A 25,112-nucleotide genomic window follows, 5' to 3' on the forward strand; every position below is an offset into this window, starting at 1 on the left:
CTTGACGCAATCCAGGCAAAGCTTTTTTCGCAATTCGAACTTTGCGAAACGATGGATTAGTGTGAATCGTTGGTGCAGGAAATACACTTTCACTATGATATGGTAAACATAATCGTTGATCAATTGATCGTTACTAGAATAACTCAGTAATCATCGTTACATTTGATAATCTGTTATTATTAATTAATAATCTGACTTGGTTCCGTCGAGTCATGAAATACATGCGGATTTTCTATAAACTATTTAAAATTGATATTAACTATCACAGTACCAAATTTTTCAGTTAATCATAATAAAAAAGAATAATGAGTATTATGTTATTCACGATCAACGATTACATTTTCTACGAATACTTAAGTTATTCATTGATCACGATTCCTTCATTACGTAGTAATCATGAACATGATTTCATGTCAGTCATGATTAAACTGCGGATTTCTCGGGATACGGTAATTTGGCGATAATCACATGATACAGTAATTTATCCCGGAAATGCCAAATTTCGGGTTGCTGTGAATTTCCCTGTGCTGCTCCTGTGCCTATGAATTGCCTTCGAATCGTGTCATGTGGCCTCCGAATTGCCATCGAATCATGGCAAAAAATTGAAAACAAGAAAGTTAAGTCACCGTTTTTATTCTAGCATTATTATGAATTCTTATTAACCCTTAAATGCATGACTTTTTGTTTTCAATTTCTACTTATCAAACTTCATTTAAAAAATGAGTGTGTATTAAGGGAAAAAAGCGAAGAAAAAAATTATATCTTTAGGAAAATAGTTTTTTATTACAAAATTATTGTATATAGCCAATCGGCTACAAAACAAAATATTCTTCTGTATGTTGCCAAATGGCAACACGGTGCATTTAAGGGCCACTGCTTTTATTTCCGACTGCCCCGAGTTTCTACAAAAACGAGCCGCGAGGCTCGAAGAATCGCGACTCGGCATTCTCAGATCCGCCGATTTCAATCCCGACCTCCGAACGTTTCCAGGCGAAATTATTAGTATATTCTAACCATCGAACCTGACGCAACGGCGGATGACTTCGTGTTTGCCGATATCTCCGGAGCAGACGTTTATCATCTCGAGATGCAAATGGGTTAATAAATGCAGCCGTCACCGACACCTCGAGGAAGACAATCGCAGCTGGCCTCGGGGTCCCTCGAACACCTCCCCTTGTTTTCTCGCGGGGCGTCCCCTTTGTATGCGGCTCGGAGGGCGCGATTCTCTCTCTCTCGAAACGAGTCATTACGACGCGAGGCTGCGAAAAATCGCCGACCACCGTCCCGCATTGTAGAGCAGGAGGTGAGGCGAAAGAAAACGCGACGCCGAGAGCCGCGCAGATAGGATCGTCGGGCCCAAGGTTTTCGCCGTCGTCATCGCGTTCCTCTCGTCTAGGCGTGACAACGTCCACGCCTTCCGTAACGCTCGCTATTATAAATTAACACATTGTGAGGCCGAGCCGGCAAGAAACGGGTTGCTCGCAATTAAGCGGCCGGCCGATTCCATTCCGCCGCGGGACGCGACAAACGCGCGAAAACGAGCAACCCGACGACCGGCCGAGCCAGCAGGTGGAACGGGGAGGAAAAGAACGCGGCCGAGGCATCGCCCTTTTGTGTTTTCCTCGGGGAAGAGACCGGGTAGCGTTCGAACGGGGTTCGATCGTTTCCACCGCGTCATTGTCTTCCTCGTGTAGCAGCGCGACACAGTCCACGCCTGCCGCGACGGACGCAAGTCAGCATTCCGGGCCGAGTGAGTCGCCGTTTTAACGAGCCCGGCGCGAATTGTTTAATGAATCCCTGTCTGGCACCCCCTTGCGCGCGGGGTCGATAATCTCGAGCTTGGAAAAATACTTGGTCGCAGATAACGAGGGTCGCTTTCGATGAAATCTCGATGAAATCTCGATGAAATCTGTCTGTCCGATGGATCCTACGATCGACGTGATGCTTGTTGCCCAAATGGGCAATCAGATATCTTAGGAGACTCTATTTTTTATTATTCTTCGGTTATTTGCATCTGTTAACCTTCAAACGATGATCACTGTTTTAATACAGAAGCATGAACTGACTCCATATCTTGGTTCCACTGCAAACGACGAGAGTCATCGTTGTTGTTGTGCAATTTTAGATCAAAATTGGCCTACTTCGACCGACGATAACTCCGCGAAAAATCATCGTAGGACGATGGCCTTGTTTTCAAATTAAAGCTTGAAACCGGTCCTTTAAGACACTGTTTCTGGATTTTAAGTTTCATGCATCCTCGTTGCTGTAATCATTTAAATGCGAGGCCATGTTTGCCATATCGAAAATTGCCAAGATTGACGAAATTCACGGACTTGGTAAACATTTTTTCGGGGATATCGCTTCCAGTAGAATGCGATTTTTGATCCTTCCCCTTCAATTGAAGAAAAGAGATGCGTGGCTGCGATTTTTCTTCGCGAAGTTACAGCACTTTAAAGCAACCCTTAACCCTTTCGCTACAGCGGTTCAGTCCGCCGTAGCGCCCCTCCTGAACGGAACCACCCGCCGAAATTGTGCACATTGCGCGTGGATAGTGTATTTGGGAAGAAAAGGGATTTTTCTTTAAAACAATATAGTTATAATTTCTGCATAAGGTATAAAGTTATTTAATAGGTAAAAAAAGTTTCATTAACAATGGAAAAAGTGAAGAAATAATATATAATATACAGTAATCAAATAAAACATAATATTCATAATACAAAACATAATACATAATAATTAGTCCTAAAGTTAGTACTTTCGATTTTCTATCCCTTTATGACATGTAACACAATAATAATGGGAAATGCAGGTAGAACGAATATAACTTGAATGGTGTGTCGTTTATTTCGGACTGTCGTTTGTTTGTTTCGTCAAAAGATTCACGCAATAGTAACAAGAGGCGGTGCAGTCCAAAAATTAGGTCGCGATTTTACCAGCATGTCGGATATATCCGGCGTTCGTCCCCAGAGGGCGATCATGTGGATGTCGGATATATCCGGCGTTCGGCTCCGCGAGTGTTCATATGGATGACGAATATATCCGTCGTTCGGAGCGAAAGGGTTAAGCTCGATTAGAACGACTCGAGTCTTCTTTGAGATCCTAAAAAGACTGCAGTTTGCTGTCTGATTACGTACGATCGATTCTTCTCGATCCCAGGTTCTTGAAACAGCTCAACTTGTACGGTATAACTTTAAGGTTCGTCCGTAGACCTTCCTGAAACGCGAACAATGTATATCGCTCGATCGCACACACCTTTACGAGAGTCGTCTCGCGAGTCCGCTTCCTCCTCGCTGAAATTAGCTAAGAAGCCCGAAGCCCGACTAGAAACGAAAGATGTCTCTTCACCGAGAACCACCACCGGCGCAAACAAAAACAATCGGAAACCCTGCGCAAACGTGAGCCCGTCGATGGTAGATCGTGAGAATCAGCCTCGTTCCCCGGTAAACAATGACGCCGGCCCCCGCGAGCGAAGATCTCGCGCCCTCCGCCCCGCGTCGCCCCGCTCCGCTTCGCTCTGCTCCGCTCTGGTCCACGCCGGTCAGTAGGTTCCGAGAACTGAATGAATCGGTTCGATCGTTCCGAGGCGGAGAGCGCAACGGGAAGAAAAAAGGGAACAGCTGGACGCCGCGCCTTCGATGGACGAGAAAACGAGAGAGCAAGGGGGACAGAAGGGTGGCAGGGGAGAGCGCAGGGTGGCAGAGGGTGGCGCACAGCACTTCGGGTTAGCCTTATTATGCGCGGCAGGTAACACGTGTACCGAGTACAAGGTGATGGCAACTCTTCGGATCGCGGCTAAAGACGCGAAGAGACTCCCCCCCCCGTTCCGAAGCTGGGGACCAAAGCAGGGCCTAAAGGTGGCCGAATGGGGCGAGGAGGGTGGCACGGGGAGATGCGGGCAACTCTGTAATCAGTAGCTCTCCGCCGACACCAGCAGGAACGCTCTTGCTGTAACGAGAGAGGACTGGGATTGCGGAGCTAGTTACTGTGGGCCGGTGTTGGACAAAATTGTATTCGGAAAACGGATAGAGGATAGAGACTGACGAATCAAATTTTATTCGACGCTATCGATTCGGTATTCGATCGAATCGAATTATTCAATTGAATCGAAGTAAATATTCGATTAGATCAAATCGTTATCCGAATCAAATTTTATTCGATTCTATCGAATAAATGTTTAATCGAATACAAATTTATCTAGATGAGAATTTATACGAATAAAATTTGATGCGACTCTATCGAATAAATATTTAATCGAATAAAAATTGAAATAAGATTTTATTCGGATACAGAAATATTCGAATAAAGTATTGTTAGAGTAAAGGGTTATTAGAATGAAGAATTATTAGAATAAAGAATTGTTAGAACAAAGAATTGTTAAAATAACAAATTATTAGAATGAAGAATTGTTAGAATAAAGAATTATTAGAATAAAGAATTGTTAGAATAAAGAATTGTTAGAATAAAGAATAATTAGAATAAAGAGTTGATAGAGAATAAAGGATTATTAGGATAAAGAATTGTTGGAATAAAAAATTATTAGAATAAAGAATTGGTAGAATAAAGAATTATTAAACTACAGAATTGTTGCAACAAAGAGTGATTAGAATAAAGAATTATTCACAATAGTTAGGCACAGTAACGGGCTCCGTTACTCTTCTCTTTCTTTCTCCTAATATTCGAAGAAGACATTCTATTCGCGTCATGGGAAAATTGATATCGATAAAAGGAACTCCGAGAGCCTTGAAGTTCTCGAGAAATGCGAACGAAATCGTTAAAGTTGTTTTTGGTAGCGAAAACTCCTGAAGGTCCGCCAACCGGGCACAGTAATTGGCTCCTCTGCCGTGGTTCGGCCGGGGAGCGCCGAATCGGGGCCCCCGTTCGTCGCCGCAGCGCAGCAGTCGGAATCGAAGCAGAGGGCCAATTACTCGAACGTCTTCACTCCCGGGGCGCCTGGCGTCCCACTGGGACCCCGGCATCTGCCACCGATCTCTGCCTCCCCGCCGACACCCTCCGTCCTCCTCGGGCCCGTTCCTTTTTCCAGGTTTTACCCGGCCGGATATCATCGCCGCGCCGCCGGCCCCGGGACACGGCGAAATAAATTTCCGAGGACGATCGGTAGGAGGACCGAGGAGCAAGCTCGCCGTGGGAGATTCGCGCTTGTTCCCGCTTTGTCCGCGTCGTAATGAATTCTTTGATACCGGGCACCCGTGCTCCGGGCTCCCTCCGCCCGTCCTGCCGGGAGGCGAGGGGGGCCACCTTTCCTTGAAACGAATTATCGCGAGGCAAGGCCATTGTTGGTCGGTTTCGGTTTCAGTTTCGGTTTCGTACGGCGGGAGCGGCGGACGCTGGTGTTGCAGCTCGTAAATGGAGGACCGTAGGAGATGGGATAGGGGACACTCGGTCGGGTGATTAAGGTGTGCTGGATTAATTGGGGAATTGGGGATGGCGAGCTAGTTTGGCCGGCCTGTCTTGGATCCTTGTGGGGGTCGGAACTGGTAGGGGCGAAACAGACATCGTACATTATTTACGATGCAGCCATTGTTGCAAATTTTGGACATGTTACACGGAACTATTGTTTCGATAAATATATAATATAATAATATTTGTGCGAAATATGATATTTTAAGAAATATACGTCTCGTTAAATTAAAAGTGCATACATATTATAATTAATAGTGTACACCATTACAGTTTATTATATTATTATAGTTTATTACAAATAACGCATTGTTTATAATAAAATTAATATTTTTGCTAACACTATAACTATTACGCTGACACTGACTCTTTTAATAATTGTAATAATTTGAATATTCTGTAACTAACATATTAACTTAACTTACTTCTGTAACTAACTCTTAAATTTCTCTATCGCCTTTACAGTTTTATATTCGACCAATTAAACGTTATCATAAACGCACAAATAAGAAAGAAATTGAGAGAAATGAATAACATCCACATTTAATATGTCCAGATACTATTGAGCAAGATACTGAATAAAAAAGGGATAAGAGTTCTTCTAAAAAAGATACCGAATTCTTCTATTGTCTTTATAGTTTCGTATTTGACTAATTAAATTTTATCATAAATGCATAAGATCCGCGGTCTAATTATATGGTTAATTAATATGGTCTAATTAATATGATCACCGAGACGATGTAACTTCGTTTCGATTTGGAACCGAAGCAGAGAATACCGTCCATAAATTGTAAGCAATTAAAAGAACTGAACAATGTGAATATTTAATATATCTCGAAATTATTTAGCAACGAGTGATGGAATAAATGTGTCAAAAATTAACGAAGATCGAACGTCAGCATTCCCAAAAGAGACACCGATCCAACAGAAACATTCGGATTCGAGTTGACGCGTAATCGCGTTTTGATTCTCATCCGAAGCGCGTCGTCGCTCGTCACGCGACACGTCCGCGTTCCCAAGATTTCGGTGCGTAATTAGATCAGCTCTTCGAGATTCCGAACCGGGGGAGAGGGGCGGAGTTCCTGCAGAGCTAACGAGTCTGATTTACGGCGTTCTAAAGCGAACAGTTCCTTCGCTACGATCGTGGAAACGTCAGCGCCCATAATAGAGGCGGCAATAAAAGCCGGATAAGCGATGCAATAACTTGACACCCTGTTCTGGGAAAGGGAAGCCGTGACGTGATCTTCCTACAGATTCGATGTAACAGGTGGGAGATCTGTTACTTTGTTTCTTTAGATACTGGATCTACGAAGGAATGCGAGCGCGTCCGTGATGCAACGCGTCGAGGGTTGCGGCTAATTATCCGCGTCTCTTCGCGGACTTGTCGAAAGGATGGAATAATCGCAGGAAACATAAAATTCTGCAAATATTGCGCAATACGTGTTTTACGAGTCGGTTATTATTCGCGTGAAAGAGCTGGGTTAGGGTACATGGAAGTTCAAGGCGCCGCTTATCACGCGTTGGAATCACTATGCTGCGGTACTCCTCGGGCATTGAAGACTCCCGAATGACCGTACTTGCCACGCATTCAGCTCATCCGAACAGTTCATAAATTCCTGTTGGATTCGTGCTATTAGCTACTGGATCATAGCTTGTCTTATGGTCATATCTGGTCGGTGTTACAGAACTTTTCCGCGTTGTTTTATGAACAGTGATATCCTCCAAAAAGTTAAAATGGCACTGCGACTTCGTTCGCAGCAACGTCGATCAACACTTCGTTGTCGCTAACGGATTCCTGAACGAGAAAGTATGTTTATACAAGTTATATTGCACGTTGATCTTTGTATTTAAATATTCAGTGTGTTCAAATATTGATAATAAAATAGTAGAATTTTATTTCGATTTTAACAGCAGAACCACCGTGACCAAAACGTAAGTTGACGAAGTGATAAAGTGATTAACGTGTATTGTTTTATAGCAACGACAAGATTCGATTTACTAAAAATTCGTACGATTTTTATTATAATATAAGCTCGTGGAAACATTTTCATAATATCAGGAATTATAAAGGAAAAAAAATCAGAAATGCAAGAGGTTGCATCATTTTTGTTTGAAACGTTCCGATGGTGTTCATTTAAAAAGTAAAATCACATTTCTCACCATTTTATAACGTGCAAAATATTTTAAAAAATGTTATACCGTCGATCCTCTCGGGTCGACGTTACGCGTTAATAATTTCTAATTCAAAGTTTCATTCTATGAAATTAGCAGGCTACTGTCCAGGGAATGTATAGAAACTAATTAATACATAAATGTTGGCATGTGTGTGAATTGTAAATTGGCTACGACATGCAAGAGGAAATACAAAATGTAAACACCGAACCGCCCACTGGTTTTACGGCCCGCTATAAACCTTGTCAACTGTTTAAAATTCCTTTGAACAGGCCGACAGGGAATGATGGCCGATATAAAAATCACAAAGAAATAGTTTCCACGGTGTTCAGAAAAAACTTCAAGATAATTACGTCATTTTTCTCAGTTGCTTGTTTTCAAAGTTTCCATAGTCACCTCCGCTTTCTGCAAGATGAATCCGCAATTATGTCTTACCTTGCAGCATCGAAACTTGTTTGGCGACTGCGCACGTTGATAACTTTACGATCAACCGACAAATTCGATTATAATTAATTCGATAAAATCGAAAAAACGTTTCTACGGTATCGACAGTTGATTAATGTTCGAGTAATTCAAAGTTACGGTCCAACGTCTCTGCCTCGACGTAATTAGCTGTTGGATTTTACATATTTGTGTTTTATTATGTAGCATGTTGTACGAGAAGTCGCATTATATGAAAACGATTGGCGAAATATCTTTGGCGTTTATATTGGAAATGGGTAGATAAATAAAAGTAAAACGCAGTGAATTAAACTTATCCCTTTTAGTTTATTAATTTGATGTACGAGGAAGGATCGTCTTCACTCTCCTGATTGCTCCAGGAGACTGAAGACTATTCACAAAGACGAAACCAAAAACGTCACCTAAAGACAAAGAGCACTCTGTTCTATATACATATGAAATCATTGTTTATCTAATGGTACTCTGGCGAGACTCTCGGCGTCGATTCGTTTTTGTAACTTATATGCTAGAAGGAAAAACTTCTGAGTATTCAAAAGAGAGAAAATAATCCAATAGTTTACTTATATCATTTCCCAGACCCATCATTTCGATGGGTTCCATGAACCTAGTGTTCCAGTTTTCGGCACAAGTCATAGTTATTGGAAACTAACTACAGATATCTGCTGTATCTACCGAAATACTTCGAATTTCGCTTTAACACAGGCATATTTTCGACGAGTACACTATCGATTTATGCGAGAAACAAAAAATCGACAATTTTCAGTTTGTAAACCAGATTCCCCCCTTAACTCTTGCAAGGCGGTAGCTGCGTCAATTGAGACCCAGAATATTTAAATCGTTCACTTGATTACTCAATTTTCATCAATAAAACAAAATAAATTGCTGTTACACGACGAGCAACAGAACGGCTAATAAGTCCGCAAGAAACTTCAAAAATATGTCTCAAAAACTATCCGAATAAATCTCAGAATTGTTATAAACCTCACCGATACCACAGTTACGAAAATGGTCCGTCGTCCGAGGGTTAACACGTTCCCTGCCGCGTGGGGCGTATACGCCCCACGCTGAACTTTCCGTTCAAGCCATTTGGTATTATCATTGTAAAATGAAGAATTTTTAAAAATTCATTATGCAGTCAATTATGGACATCTTAATACTATTGCTGATGCCCTCATTTAATCGTGGGGCGTATACGCCCCACGCGGCGTGATGGGCAATTTTTCTTTACTGTAACTTGTTTTAACTGCATTTCTCTTATTCCGATCAGTCATTTATTCGCGTGTCGTTGACACAATACTTACTGCTTCACTGAAGCTGGGATTGATTTATAGTTCTATAGTACTGTAAAAGTTGTAACATTCTGCGATAGTTGTGTGGATAAACCACACTTATGTTTGCCATGTTTTAACAAAGTTCATCGTAACATCCCTTTGTAATCGCATACAAACTTGAATTTAACTAAAATGTTATATTTTAAACTAATATAGGCATGATAAAAAAAATTATATGCGAGGATGCAACTCGCTTGGCATAATAATGATCAGCCAGGTATTTGTTAAAGTAATTCCTAGAAAAATAAATTTATTGGTTTGCTGTGTTATGCATGTTAAACTATACAACCTTTCCTTGATAATTATGATTTTTGCACTATTTTAATTATTGTAAAGCATACGCCAGAAACAAAATAATACAAATGTAAAGCGTGGGGCGCATACGCCCCACGCGGCTTGAACGGAAAGTCTTCAAAAAACGGTCTGGCAGGGAACGTGTTAACCCACTCGCTTTCGTCGGAAACTCGCGAGATCGTTGCCCACTCCGTCCTCCGTCGCGCGATGTCCTTAACCTTTTGAACCTCGCGAGGAACGCGCAGAAGAAAGGTCCGCCGTTGATCGCGACCGCGCGGCAGCTTCGTTACCGCTGAAATGAAGAGCACCGAAGATCCCCCGAAAAACGGCCGTATCCCCGAATCAGCGATGTAAATCGATGGGGGCACGTATGGTGAGTTTCGGGTCGCCACCCCGACGCGCCATATCCGTGAACGGCGTGGAAAAACCGCGGCGGGCCCGGGCCGGCATGCGGGGCCTCGCGTATCTTTCGGCAGCGCGGCCGAGTCGCGACAGTTGGCCGGAGGTCCGGCAAAAAGTCCGATTTAATAAAATCAATATTAATTGCCGCGGCCGGTTCGGTCCGCGGTCCGGTGCCGGTGCCGGTGCCGGTGCCGATGCGGTTCGCCGCGGCGCGCCATACTCGTTGAATATTCAAGCGCTGCGCCCGATCGCCTAAAAAGCTGTTTATGGGTCCGGTGTTGCGTAGCGGCCGGTTTTTGCCGGCCGACTCGGGCCCCGGCCGCTGAGGAGATGATCGGTGGTCCCGAAGGGCCACCGCGCGTCTCGTCGCGGAGATATTGCTCGGGCCGGGGCCCCTCTTTCCCGTGGTCCCGCGGTCCCGCCGTGGACCGGCCGGTGGGACGGGGAGGGGAGGAGGACTCTGCGAACGACTTTCGATTAATTAATAACGTCCCCGGCTAGTTCCATTGGCCGTGGAGGGACGGCGAACGGTGGCGCGGACAGAACGCGCTGGACTTAGAATGCGGTATCACCGCAAGCTGCTCCCTTTCGACCGTAGTCCACGGTAGTTTTTGCCGGGCCGGTAAGGTTGCGCGATTAATTAACGAGCGCGCGCTGCCCCGGCCACCGGTAATACCCATAAGGGAAGAAAGTTTCGTCCGCGTACCGCGGGAGAATAGGCTATTGTTACCGGTCCCGGTAGGCTAGGCAGCAGCCGGCGCGCGTCCTATTATGGAGGATCGATACTTTAAATTCGATCTGTCCCCGATGTTAATAAACGTGGGACAACTTTTCCGCTTGCGCGTCTGCTTTTATGGTAGCCGTAAACAATCGCGCCGCTCGCCACCAGGTATCCCCCCGATCGTCCGAGGGGGGAATCGGCGCGCCGCGGCGTTACACCCGCTTCCCGTTTATGACTGACAGTGCGTGCCGATTCCACGCTCCGGTGGGATATAAAGCGATCGTTAGAAAGTCGTTGGGGGTCTCCGTTTCACGATGCGAGAGATCGTTATCGAGCGGCCGATGCGAACCACGGATCCACGATCTCTCGGTACAAAGTGATCGGACCGGGTTCTAACCGCAAGTGTTTTATCCAGGGGTTGGGAACAGTTCTTGTCGAGTCTTAAACGGTCGCGGACTCCGGTGGTAGTGGAACGGACCGAGGAACAATAGCCGAGTTTGTTGTAACGGATAGCGGAAGTGTGCAATTGGTTGTGCCAGTAACTGGCAAGCGGGCGCGAACTGTGCCGTGATCTTCGAGCCTCGAGGATGTCTCTCGGAACAAATGCGTACAGTTTGTTCCGTATAAATTCAACGGAAGAAATAATTGAACAAATTCGTCGCGTGTACCGCGAAAATATTATACTCTCGCAACGTTACGATCGTCGATCGCGCTGCGAGAATCGTCCAAAGTTGCGGTCCAATGTTTTCGTTCCAGCGCGGCCCTTCTCGAAACAGGCGTCTGCGCGCATAAATGACGTTTTGCCGATTCAAAGGCGATATCGGCTTTCGTATCGCGGTCCCCGTCAACACATTTATAGAGCCTCGTTTCTTCGTATTTCGTTTATACGAACGAATCGATGCTCTACTTCAGATGTACGAACTCGTAACCGTGATTTTTTGATCCAAACTGCTGTTAAGCATATTCTCAGTTACACGAACGCGTATTCTTATGCGCAAGTATTTACATAATTAAATCGTAAGATGGAATAATTAATAAAACAGACAGAATTAACGCATCGAGCGACGAATAATAACTCGAGAAATTCTCACGATATCAAAGTCATTTAATTAACCCGAGAAAGATAACCTACGTCGCAGAGGCGCCTGCGAAATAAACAACTGACTGCACCGTGGATGACGCAAAGACTGGAAGCACCCACTTTGCCAAGGCATGTGCGAAGCAACATTGAAAATATTCTTCCAAAATCTGCTGTACAGGCTTCCACAGATGATGAAGAAGAACCCTCAGCCAAAAAAGGCGTTATTGCAGTCTTTGCACGTCTAAAAAGAAAAGAATGTCAAAGATGACCTGTGCCAAATGCAAAAAGACAGTTTGTGGTGAACACAAGAAAGACGTTTGTCATGACTGTCTCTAAAGAAATTTTTTATAATATTATAGTTCTTTTTACACTGATTATATTATAGTCTACTAGTTTGTAAGGATAAAACACTATTTTTTGTGATATTTTACGGGATTTGTTCCCATAAACCGAAGACTGTTGATTTTTGTTAATTTTTCATAGAGGTCTAGTGATTTAAGTTTAAAATTACTTAAAATATAAAAAAATATAATATAAATGCATTTTATTTTTACAATAATGCCAAACCTTTAAAATGACTAGATTAACTTAAATAAATATCTATTGTTAGTATAAAATTGACGCCTTAGAAAAGCATGCGCCTCTGAAGCGTATGGTTATCTTTTACGTACGTTGTCATATGGTTATCTTTCTAGGGTTAATGACGCCGAAACAAATCCTGGTAACGTTCAATTTGTTCAATACATTACGATAAAAATGAATTTCAATAATCCAGTTTAAAATCAGTGTCACCCGTGCGTGACTCGCGTGGCACTATTAAAACAATATAATTAAAAAAAGCTTCGATCAGAACCGATAACCTTTTGAAACGATTCTGTTCGGACCGTTCTCGACTGCTGATTTCATCGTACGACAGGAAGTTTCTAAAATCGGAGACCTATCGCGACTAAATAGAGTGAACAAAATGATCACCCACGGCGACCTTCGGCCAACAAGAAATCCGAAATCGGAACGACCGACGCAACAATGACACGTTCCCGCTGGTCCGACCGGCGAGCACCGATTTTTTCGCCGATGTCGGTCACTGAAAAAGCGTAATAAGCACGTGATTTCTGTATCGTCACGATGACCTTGACCGGGCCTACTCCCGCCCCATGATTCAGCAGCTACCTTGGAATCGAAGCCTCTTCTTGCGCCGCGAGAAACCGTCGACTATCTTGCCGTGTACCGTCCTTCGTTCTCGTTTCTTCGGGTTCTTTTTACGACGGAAAGCGTCGCATACCTCGGTATTATCCGTTGCTCGACTCCTCTTGTCTCTGTCCCGTTCCACGCGACTGCATTCCCCACCTATTCAATTCAAGAGAGATTCGGTTGCCGGTTGTACCGAAGGGAAGCCAAGCCGGCTACCGAGAAACCGTACGAGCCGTACAGTACGACTACCGTGGAAACTTTCACCTGCACGACCACGATTTTCGCGAGCCGATCGAGTGAAACGTTCGATCCCCTGCCGCGATTGTATCACCTGCTTCGCTTCTGACTCACTGACAATCGCCGGGTTAAACGTCGAGCTTTCCGCCGGATAGAGATCGCTGAATTCTATTGTCGATCCGCCAGCCGGCGTGAGCCGTTCGTGTAACTAGAATTCCGTGAAGATGTTAACACCGTAACGGCATCGCGTCTCGCATTATAGATTCTCGCCTTCGGCCGACATCTTTCCTACGGTTGTATCGACGTCGAGGAAGTGTCTTTCCACGATTTTCGCAACACTCGTAACAGCTGCAACGCTCGCAATTGGTACTCGGTACGAATATCGAATATACGATCTCGAATGATCTACAATGTCGCAGCGATCGCTGGTTCATTTTTAAAAGGCGTCGTCGAAGCAGAAAATTCTATTATTAAAAGCTATTGTTGCGATAATAATGCGTATTCTCTTATCGAAAAAGATCGCTCGGGTTCGCTGTGTTAACCCTTTCGCTACTACGGACCACTATAGTGGCTTTCCATATGGTGCCACTGAGGTACTACGGACCACTATAGTGGCTTTCCATTTGGTGCCACTGAGGTACTACGGACCACTATGACGCTTCAGAGGCGCATGCTTTTCTAAGGCGTCAATTTTATACTAACAATGGATATTTATTTAAGTTAATCTAGTCATTTTAAAGGTTTGGCATTATCGTAAAAATAAAATGCATTTATATTATATTTTTTTATATTTTAAGTAATTTTAAACTTAAATCACTAGACCTCTATGAAAAATTAACAAAAATCAACAGTCTTCGGTTTATGGGAACAAATCCCGTAAAATATCACAAAAAATAGTGTTTTATCCTTACAAACTAGTAGACTATAATATAATCAGTGTAAAAAAAACTATAATATTATAAAAAATTTCTTTAGAGACAGTCATGACAAACGTCTTTCTTGTGTTCACCACAAACTGTCTTTTTGCATTTGGCACAGGTCATCTTTGACATTCTTTTCTTTTTAGACGTGCAAAGACTGCAATAACGCCTTTTTTGGCTGAGGGTTCTTCTTCATCATCTGTGGAAGCCTGTACAGCAGATTTTGGAAGAATATTTTCAATGTTGCTTCGCACATGCCTTGGCAAAGTGGGTGCTTCCAGTCTTTGCGTCATCCACGGTGCAGTCAGTTGTTTATTTCGCAGGCGTCTCTGCGACGTAGGTTATCTTTCTCGGGTTAAGGGAGGGTCTCATTTTATAGCCACGTAATCGTATTACTTTTTCTGTTCGGGGTATATTTATTTATACAATGCTGGTAAATAATACGTTTAGGTTCCTATTAATATAAAAATAGTACATAAATTGAAATTCGTATACATTTCAATGTTTGCCAATGCCATCAATTTCAACTGTTCTTAACTCGCAAAATGTTTAAATTTCATTGAAACGTGTATAAACAAATCTTGTATTTCTGACTGCAAAAAGTATTACAGTTTCCTTGCAAAAAGATCCCAAAGGAAGTTGAACAGAAACTCAACTCTCTCTTAAATTCGAATGCGGCCTTAACGCACAATGTGCGGGAGAGTTATTAATTTTTTAATTGAAAAACAATTAATATTTGCAAAACTGACAATAAAATTTTCATAACAAGTATATAACGAGGATTTGTAGGATTTTGCAGAGAGATTATTTAAAATATACAACGAAATTAAAGAAAATTAAATTTTTTAAAATAATTCTAATACATACCTCTCACGCACATAATTTGTTAACACGTTCCGTGCCACGTGTACCATCGATGGTACACGCTTGCATGTTTACTTAGTGAACTGAACAAATTGTTTACAAGAAATTTAGAACCGAAGAATCAATTTCCACCGCAAGAATGGGCGTTGATAAGTTTTTGTTACGTTGTTATGCGTACGAGAATTAATAATTGCACGTGATACATCAAGTTTTAGTAAAATATCAAAGTGTGAAGATTCGAGTAAAAAAAGCTCGGCACGGAACGTGTTAAATGATGCAATAAATCAACAGTTGGAGCAGAATATTGACAGAATAATTTTATCGGTACACCTGCGCGGAAACGCGTTGTTTTTATAATAGTCAAACTAAGAAGACGTAATACCGGCACGCGCTTGCCGGTGTATACTGCGCCACGCGATTAGGAATGTAAACAGCCCCGTACGAATGCGAGAGACGTCGCGACACAACAGCTGTACAACGTGTTACGCGATATCGCGTTTCAGAAATGCGTAAACGCGACGAAGGTGTAAACATTGGCGCAAACGTTTAACCAAAATCGTCACGGTTTGTTGCAGGTAAGTGTGCACCCCAGACGTCGGCGTCTTCGATCATCGCGATAAAGATCGAGCCCGGATCTCGTCCACGCATCAGCAACACCGAGCAACAAAATCATCTTCCGGTCGGTGCATAAATCGCATTGGCGCGCGGCGGATCGCGTGCGAGAGTTCATTCAGAACCCGGGGGCCGTTCAAGAATCAAAATGGAGTGCAGTCGGTCCGCCGTAAAAAAGAAAGCTGAGGGAGGGAGAGAGAGAGAGAGAGGGGGGGCCAGCTTTTGATCAGTCTCGTTACCGTCGCTGATTTCGTGGACACCGGTCCCCCGCGCGGGTCCCAACGGGGCCGCGACGTAACTCACAATTACCATCGTCGTCATCCCCCCGTGGCTCCAGAACGCCCCGTTATTTATGGCGGGGTGTTGCAGCCGCCGTGAAAGGGGTGCAACGACAGGGCCGGCGCGGACCGAATGCGGACGCCCCGCAGCGTCTTCTCCGCGCGTTGATTAAACACGCTCTTCCACGGTGACGTGTTAATCGCGAGGATTCATCACGTCCTTCAAGCTGCTACGCCGCTTCCTCCCGGCTGCCCCGCTCCCCTTTTACACCCCGCCCCTACGAATCTCGTGGTGCCCACCTCGCGGCCCCCGTGGCCCCGGGCTGCGCCTCTTTTCGATTCGTCCGCAAATTGCACCTTCCTCGTCGGATAATCGAGCCGTTTTCCGAGAAATCGTGGCATCTCCGATCTCAGCACGCGTGCACGGATAGCTAATTTCATGCGCGCTCGCCGACGAGTAAACGCTAGCCGAGTGTCCCTCTCCGATCTTTGTCGTTTGAACGTAGGCTGCGCTGCACGAACGACGCGCGTTCCTTTGTATCGGCGGTTATTCGGTTTAAAGGGGTGAAACTCACCGCCAAAAATTTAAACGCGCGACGAGAATAACTGGAATTCCGCGTGGAGAAACGGAAATCGCCAGAATTTCAATTTTGCACGCTGAACTTTCGGGGGTGAGTTTCGCCCCTTTACACCAAACTAAACAAAAATTATGCTATCTGTTATTGAGAAAATGCTTCATTAAAAAGATAGAATCGTTCAAAATTTGTACAAGCGTTTAAAATTTACACAAGCGTTCGTTTATAAAAATACGATAGAAACAGAAGATCAATTTTATGAATGTACTGAAAATAAATTTACTATTATTTCCAATACAGATAGAATATTTGAAAGAGTTCTACAATCACCAATTCGTCGAGTGAAAGCCTGCATTCTTGCAGTGGAAGTATTTTTTGTACATCTCTTATAAGTACTACAATAAATCATAAATATCTTTAAAAGCTTATATCTTATCCATAAAGAATTTTCGAAAATTTGTACGAACTTTTTCCGTCTATTTAATCTCAGTAACACATGGTACGAACTTGATCTCAATCTTGCTGGGCCGCCTGTATAGACACAGGGTGTCTCAAAAATGTCTCGTAATCCGGAAATGGAGGGTTCTTGAGATCATTTGAAGCAACTTTTTCCTGAGCGAAAATGCAATCCGCGGCTTTGTTTGCGAGTTATTAAGGAAAAACAGTGACCAATGAGAGGCGAGATCAGCTGGCGCGAGACGGCCGAGCCAATAAGCGAAGCTGGGCTTCGCGCGCTCGTTGGCTCGGCCGCCTCGCGTCAGCAGAGCTCGCTTCTTATTGGTTGGCGTTTTTCATGAATAACTTGTAAACGAAGCCGCGGAGAAAATTTTTGCAAAGGAAAAAGTTACTTCAAGTAACCTAAGGAATCCACCATTTCCGGATTGCGAGACATTTTTGGGACACCCTGGTAATTAGTAATATATGTATATATGAAAACGAGAAAAGTTGGAGGACGACACTTAACCTACAGTTCCTCGTAAGACATGCGCAGGATGACCGGACATCTTGTTTTTTCCCGTAATGTTTACTCGCGCTGAAAACCTTTAACACGTTCCGTGCCACGTGTACCATAAATGGTACACGTTAAACTTGACCATCAGGCCGCGTGTACCATTTATGGTACATATTTATTTAAAGCGCTGAAGACATACATTTTGTGACAAATTTGATTGTATAAAATATATTTCCACCAAAAGGATGAGAGGCATTGTAAAAAATGCTGTATAGAACAAAGCACATAAATTTGTTTAATCGTTATATACACAATAACTATTAATTACAATGTTTGACTTTTTTAAAGCAAGAGCTGCATAAAAACGGTTGATTCGGGCAATCACTACTTATCTACTGATGATATAATGAAATATTATGTGATAATGTATCAATCTTTAGTCAAAACATCAAACGGCCTGAACGACAAGTTAGGCAAAAATGGCTTGGCACGGAACGTGTTAACGAAATGATTTCTCGTTCCCGATCGAGTTCCATTTAGTCGTCTCGAAAAGGAACACAGAAGGGAGCTGCTGACGTTTGCTTCGTTTACCAACAGCAGCGGCCATGTTCGGCGGTATTGTGAGATATGAACAGGCGGAGTGTTACTCAACCACTGTCCAGTTGTAGGAGCCTAGTTTATGTTACGCATTTGCGTTTTATTTATTATAGCACATTACACGGTAAGACAATCGTGCTATTTTTCTTGAGCCACATAAATTAGCGGTGCCACGGGCGCTTGCCTTTTCCGCGCTCCCACTTCGTATCGAACGCTTCCACGCGGCGCGGCAATAAGTAGCAACGCGCGTCTCGCACTAAACGTCCGAACGTACCTCTCGAAACCGAGCATCGAGCTCGACTAAGCTTACAAATTCCCGCCGCGATCGCGAATCGTGACCGCCGATCGATGGCTCATTAAAAACGGCAATAAAAGTAGACTTTATAGCGGTGGTAGCAACTTGTAGCTCGGACTTCAGTGGAAGCCGCGGCTAAAAACTCTCCGGTCGCCGAAGTCGTTAAAGAAAGTGGACTTTCTCTAGGCGGCCGAAGCAAGAGCTCCGCGGCGTACAAGAGGGTACATTGTAATGCGGCAATAAATACGCGTTCCCATGAAGCGGTTCCACGGAGGAACAATGTTCGCCGATGGGACGGTAGCGAGCCGCTCGGGGTCCGCGAATCGTAAAACGAGCATTACGGCACGTAGGTGTGCAGGGTCGTGCGACGCTCGCAATCTCCCGGCTTGACAAACGTCCCGAAATTATTTACACGCGCGAACGCCGGACGGAGAGCCGAGTCCTACGCTTTATCCGTGTCGCGAATTCCTCGGGGGTAAGGGCGGCCGGGTAATCTACGCGCGCGCGCGTGACACATTGATGCGTGCATGAACTATAAACGTCGCCGGTGAAAAATGGTAATCGTCAATCTGCATATCTCCGCTCCGTCAGGCCCCCGGACCCCGCGCCGCGGCCGTTCCGACGACATCGGCCCCTGCATTTACATGCAGATACGCTATAAACTGGGGTCGCCTTATGAAGTTCGCTTCCCGGGCAAATGTACCGCGTCTCTGTCGCCGACGGGACCGAAATACGATCGTCGGAGCTTAATGGAGTCGCGTGCAGCAATTAAAATAGAGAGACGCCGGGGTCGAAACACGCGGGTTCGCTGCGTGAAAAGCGCCATCGTCTTCGAAATTCTGGCGCGTATCTTCGATTTACAGTGGCCCGAACGAAACGCGAAAACTTTTTCAAAACTGAGCTAAAAGACTTGAATTTTTTCTTTTAGATGATAGAGGGACTAGTCTACTAGACGATGACTGAAATGCTTTTTTTTTTTAATTTTGTTGTTACTTGGAATGGCGAGAGAATAAGAATCTCCGGGTTTTTAACTTTTTTATCTGAGTCTGTAATGAAAATTTCGGTAACCTACGTGCACGTTGATAATTTTATCGAAATCGGCTCGCGTTATAAGTTACGACAAATTAAAAATCAGTTTTATCATGATTTTGAAGAAAATCTTTAAGAAATCTGTAGTTTTTAAAATCCTCGCCTCTGGATTAACCGATCTCGATCAAATTTTCAGTTTTAATATTTTCTTTTCGTTCTAATTGATTGTAAAATTTTAAAAGAAAGCTTTTTAGCCATCGTTTAGTAGAGTAGTCCATCTATCGTCTAAAAAAAATTATTGCGTTTTAAAATAATACTTTTGCGGGCCACTGTAGATGATTTTCTAGTTTTTGGGGTAATGCGGTAGAACCTCCGTTATATGAACACCCGTTATACGAACCTTCTATTGTATGAAAAATTTTCTCATATGAACACGCTTTTGTCTTCGCTACACTTTTGTGTTCTATTGTATTGGATTTCTTTGGAAGCTGGTAAAGCACCGTCGTTGTTGGACATCGAATTTGTGAGCATCGTTCGAACGAAATGCTAGAATTGAACAAAATCTGAATTCCTCGAGCTGTAGTTTGTGTTAAATTTTTCATCGAAGTGAAACAGCTTTTTCGAAACACTATAAGGTTTAGTACAAACTTAGGCTGTGGGAAAAAATTGCTTGAGAAAGAACATTTCTAAATTTTCTGAATTACATCTAGTTGTTACTATAAATTTAATCGATACGATTTGCTGAGGTACATGTTTAACATAATTCCTTGCTCAACATATAGTCGAAAGAAAAATAGTCGAAATGTTAACCCTTGTAGAGCGAACGTCGACATAGCGTCGAGACCAGGATTGTATTTATTCCAAAACTTGCATACATATAATTTGTTTACGTACATAACAAAATAACAAGATGTATCGTTCATTCTATAATAGTCTAATTATCCAAGGAATATGTTCTTAGCACTTTTTCAAATCCTCGCGTGCGTTTGATCCTTGAATCTTTGTCCCCCGATTTTCACCTCTAAAATTCAATCGCAGCATTCGCAAAAAACAAAACATTGAAACATTATTTTCGGTGAAAAATGTAAGATCGCTATCTAGACTGCAAATTTAATTTGCGTTGAGCTAAAAAAACGTTCACGGTTGTTCGCGCACGGAAAATCAACCTGGATGTTTACGACGCTGTTTTCGACGGTCGGAATTAGCTACGGATGACACTGTTTGATGCAGCGAAGTTTCCGAAGGACAGTACGAGAACGTTATTTTCGGCGTCGTTACCGACGGTGGGCCACGGAGCGAAAGAAGCAACTGGTTTCCAGAGCGCCGCTTATGGGGAGCAGGGCTACCTCTCGAGCCTATAAATCAAACCGAACGACGGGAAAAGGTGCATGCAAAGAACTCGAACACGCGAAGAATGTGATTTAGTTACGTCGCTGTCATAAGTAACCTAATCTAATTTCGCCGGGCCCCGGCAGGAACGAGGCGTCGCAAAAACCGTGCTCGGCCAATACCGAGCCCTCCTCCCATATTTTTACCCTGGAATCGTACAGTACTTCCAATCAAGACGCTGAAATATGAAACTCCGCGGAACAAGGGGCTGAGAAATAATCGTTCGCTTTTGATTGCCCTTCAAAATCTTTGCCCTCGTCCTTAGCTTCGTCTATTTAACCCGAGAAAGATAACCTACGTCGCAGAGGCGCCTGCGAAATAAACATATTGCTATCTAATTTTTCATAGAGGTCTAGTGATTTAAGTTTAAAATTACTTAAAATATAAAAAAATATAATATAAATGCATTTTATTTTTACAATAATGCCAAACCTTTAAAATGACTAGATTAACTTAAATAAATATCCATTGTTAGTATAAAATTGACGCCTTAGAAAAGCATGCGCCTCTGAAGCGTATGGTTACCTTTTACGTACGTTGTCATATGGTTATCTTTCTAGGGTTAACAATGTTATTTACTTAGCCAATTCATTAGTTGGACGACGGAGTAGACTATTGACACTAAACCTATACCAAGCAGTAATACTAACTGACATGTACCGCTTCACAAAAGTGAGAAGACCGAATTTATTTAGAATTTGTAAAGTTTTTATTATAAAACTTGCTCCAATAATATAACTTATTGAAGCGTTTTCCACGAAAGAGTCTCGGAACTTTGCAGAATTGCAAAATAACAAAGCGGTCACTTTGACCGCGATAGGTTTAGTGTTAACCCTTTGCACTCGAAGCTATTTTAAATGTAAATCTGAAATAATTTTTCTGGCTTACAGCACTTCCATTTTATATCACAGAGTGCATTTTATGCGGATGAAATTGAGTCTTGTGACCTCGCACGACAGTTACACTTTTTTTACACAATTTTTTCAATCTAGACTTTGTTGATATAAGAATTACTTTAGAACGTGATATATAACAAATTTTAACGGTGTCACAGAGTCGCCACTCGAGTGCAAAGGGTTAACCCCTGGACTACCGTGTTTGCGTACAGGCGTTTCGACGTCAATATTTCGGCGTTAATTATTAACACGCAGCTAAAATAAAATTCTAAACTCCTTTTTTAAAATTTAACCATTAAGATATATCTTCGACGAAATTTAACCCGGATCCTTAACCCGAGAAAGATAACCTACGTCGCAGAGGCGCCTGTGAAATAAACAACTGACTGCACCGTGGATGACGCAAAGACTGGAAGCACCCACTTTGCCAAGGCATGTGCGAAGCAACATTGAAAATATTCTTCCAAAATCTGCTGTACAGGCTTCCACAGATGATGAAGAAGAACCCTCAGCCAAAAAAGGCGTTATTGCAGTCTTTGCACGTCTAAAAAGAAAAGAATGTCAAAGATGACCTGTGCCAAATGCAAAAAGACAGTTTGTGGTGAACACAAGAAAGACGTTTGTCATGACTGTCTCTAAAGAAATTTTTTATAATGTTATAGTTTTTTTTACACCGATTATATTATAGTCTACTAGTTTGTAAGGATAAAACACTATTTTTTGTGATATTTTACGGGATTTGTTCCCATAAACCGAAGACTGTTGATTTTTGTTAATTTTTCATAGAGGTCTAGTGATTTAAGTTTAAAATTACTTAAAATATAAAAAAATATAATATAAATGCATTTTATTTTTACAATAATGCCAAACCTTTAAAATGACTAGATTAACTTAAATAAATATCCATTGTTAGTATAAAATTGACGCCTTAGAAAAGCATGCGCCTCTGAAGCGTATGGTTATCTTTTACGTACGTTGTCATATGGTTATCTTTCTAGGGTTAAATCCACTCAGACCCAATTCAGTCTTTAAACAATTGTCGCTCAAAAACTAGCAATACTATTCAGACCGAAAAATTTCAGGATACAATTTGAGCATTCTAGAACGTTGTTTTTTATACTAGAACTCGATATTTCACTTCCAAGTACATTGAATCAATTGTTATTGGATCATTGATACATAACCAATAATAATAGATATAATGTCGCATAACTTTCCTACCGCAAATATTAAAGTATACGTTTTATTCTACACCCATTTCGAATAATTGTTAATTTCGTTCTTCTCATAACAACATCGCTTCCCCGAAAAAAAGTATGTTGAACATTATGAAAGAAGATTTTGAAGAAAAATCGTCTCGTACGCGCTAAAAACGAGGATAAATCCGGAGAAATCGGGACGAATTGTAACCCTATCCGCAGCCCACTTCCCCTCCCCTTCACCTCCCTCGCAGCCCAGCTGGTACCTGAAAAAGCTAATTACTCGAGAAAGGGTTACAAAATTCGTGATAGAAGCGTGAAAGGGGGATCAGGAACCGGGAGGGTCCCGAGCAGATGTCCGGTAGGAAGTGACTCTGCGTCGGCCGCGGCGCTGGTTGCCGCACGGCATCATCGGGGAGCCTTCTTCCGGGGCTGCGAGAAAGGGGGTCGGAGGAGAGGGATAGGGGGAGGCTCGTTCATCCTAATAATAACAACGGTGCACCGCGTAGGAAGAAGAGAGAGGGAGCAGATATATGTACGCAACACGGTCGGGAGGTTGCGTGCAAAAAAGGCGTGGGTCCCAGCGGGCGTTCTCGACATAGCAGTTCGGATCCCGATCTTATCGGTCCCCGTGTTCGCTGCATTGTGTTGTGGCCGGCTTGCCGTTGCCGTTGCCGCACCACCGTCCGTACATACCGAGCTGCGTCGACCGGTGTGCGTTCGCCTCGGTGTACCCGACACGATGTTGCGCGCGTGTGTCGTGGTCGAGGGGCCCAAGGAGGGCCTAGGAGGGGGCTGGCAGGGGTTGGTAGAGCGCGGCGTCGCGAGAGAGGGATGGAAAGGACGGTAGGGCCCCGGCGAATAGGGCCCCGGTCGATCTATCAGCCGGCCCTGATGCCTCTACACGGGCCAGAGTATAGATCATCTTCAATGTCTCGGAGCCTCCCACCTAAGTATTCCCATTAAGATCGTATCGCCGGGCCCAAAACTAATAACCAATCACCCGTCCGCGGAGGGTATACGTGCTCGCGGCTTTATCATTATCCAATATATTCGATATTATAGTCAGCGCGCGGCCGCATCGCGCCCCGATCGTCCCGCTGGCCAACCCTCGCCAACCCCCCGGGAGGCGTGTCACGGTCCCCTCGTCGGTCCCATCGACGGCCCGCGAATTTCGCGACGCGCCGAGTGTGTACTCTGGCGAGAGCTGTGACTCGGGGCTATCGCGCGTGAGAATTGATGCGCTCCCCCAAGGTCGCCGGGCTTCGACGGCCCGGTCGCCGTTCGGGGCCCGACTTCTCCATTAACGCGTTAAGCGCCTTCGAGTACGCTCCGCCGCGTTAGCCTCGTTTCAACGGCGTGGTCGACGCGTGATCGCGTCGCTTCGACCCGAGATGCTTCTGATCGCAGTGCGTGATTTTTGATCAATTGGATCTGTACTTTTGCAGCTTGTTCTTGGTAAGCTCTTTACTTTGGATTATGTTACTTGTAATTTCTAATGTAATTATCCGGTTGCTGTGATTAATGCTTACATGGTCTCGACTTGCGGCCACTGGATCGTTTTAACCCGGTGCACTTAAATCGTCGGCTAATTGGTCAAATTTCAGCAATTCGATTGAATAAATGGGTGTTACACCAGAGACAACGCGAAGACTAATAAATCCACGTGTGAAGACTAATAAATCCAAATGTCTACAAAACTTAGTTCGGACAAATTGATAAATGAATATGAGAATCATCGCAAACATCGTCAACAGTATATTTGTGAAAATGGACCGTCGTCCGATGGTTAAAAAGCTTTTCAATAACCGCGCTGTACGGAAAAGTTGCACAATAATTTTCTTTTCAAGTAACGCATTCGGAAGAAGTTGTCACGCGATATTAACGCGTTAACTGCCGACTATCGACTTCAAAATTTTCCGCAGTATCAAAACCATTTGATCGACGAAACCGAGACTAAAACGTTAAAATTTCCCACAGAAAATATTTGTTCAACTCTTTCCGAAACTAACCGGTTTATCGATTTCTAACTAATTTATCGAACTACGAATGAAATTCCTGTCGCTCTTGGATTCCTGTCGACATTTTTTAAGACACTCTCCATCTATTAACACTAAAAGCAACCGACGTGTGTTGTTTTATAAGAATTGCAAGACTGAATTTATTTAGACATGTTACCATGTTTATAATAATGTAT

The 25,112-nt window shown here is 43.4% G+C and overlaps 1 protein-coding gene across 1 annotated transcript in view; it reads left to right on the forward strand.

Moving 5' to 3' along the window:
- LOC117228881 (L-lactate dehydrogenase) overlaps positions 1-25,112 on the forward strand; it is a 356,327-nt gene that overhangs the window by 223,825 nt on the left and 107,390 nt on the right. The window lies entirely within an intron of this gene.

This window comes from Megalopta genalis, chromosome 1, assembly GCF_051020955.1.
Source record: "Megalopta genalis isolate 19385.01 chromosome 1, iyMegGena1_principal, whole genome shotgun sequence".
Lineage (NCBI taxonomy): Eukaryota > Metazoa > Arthropoda > Insecta > Hymenoptera > Halictidae > Megalopta > Megalopta genalis.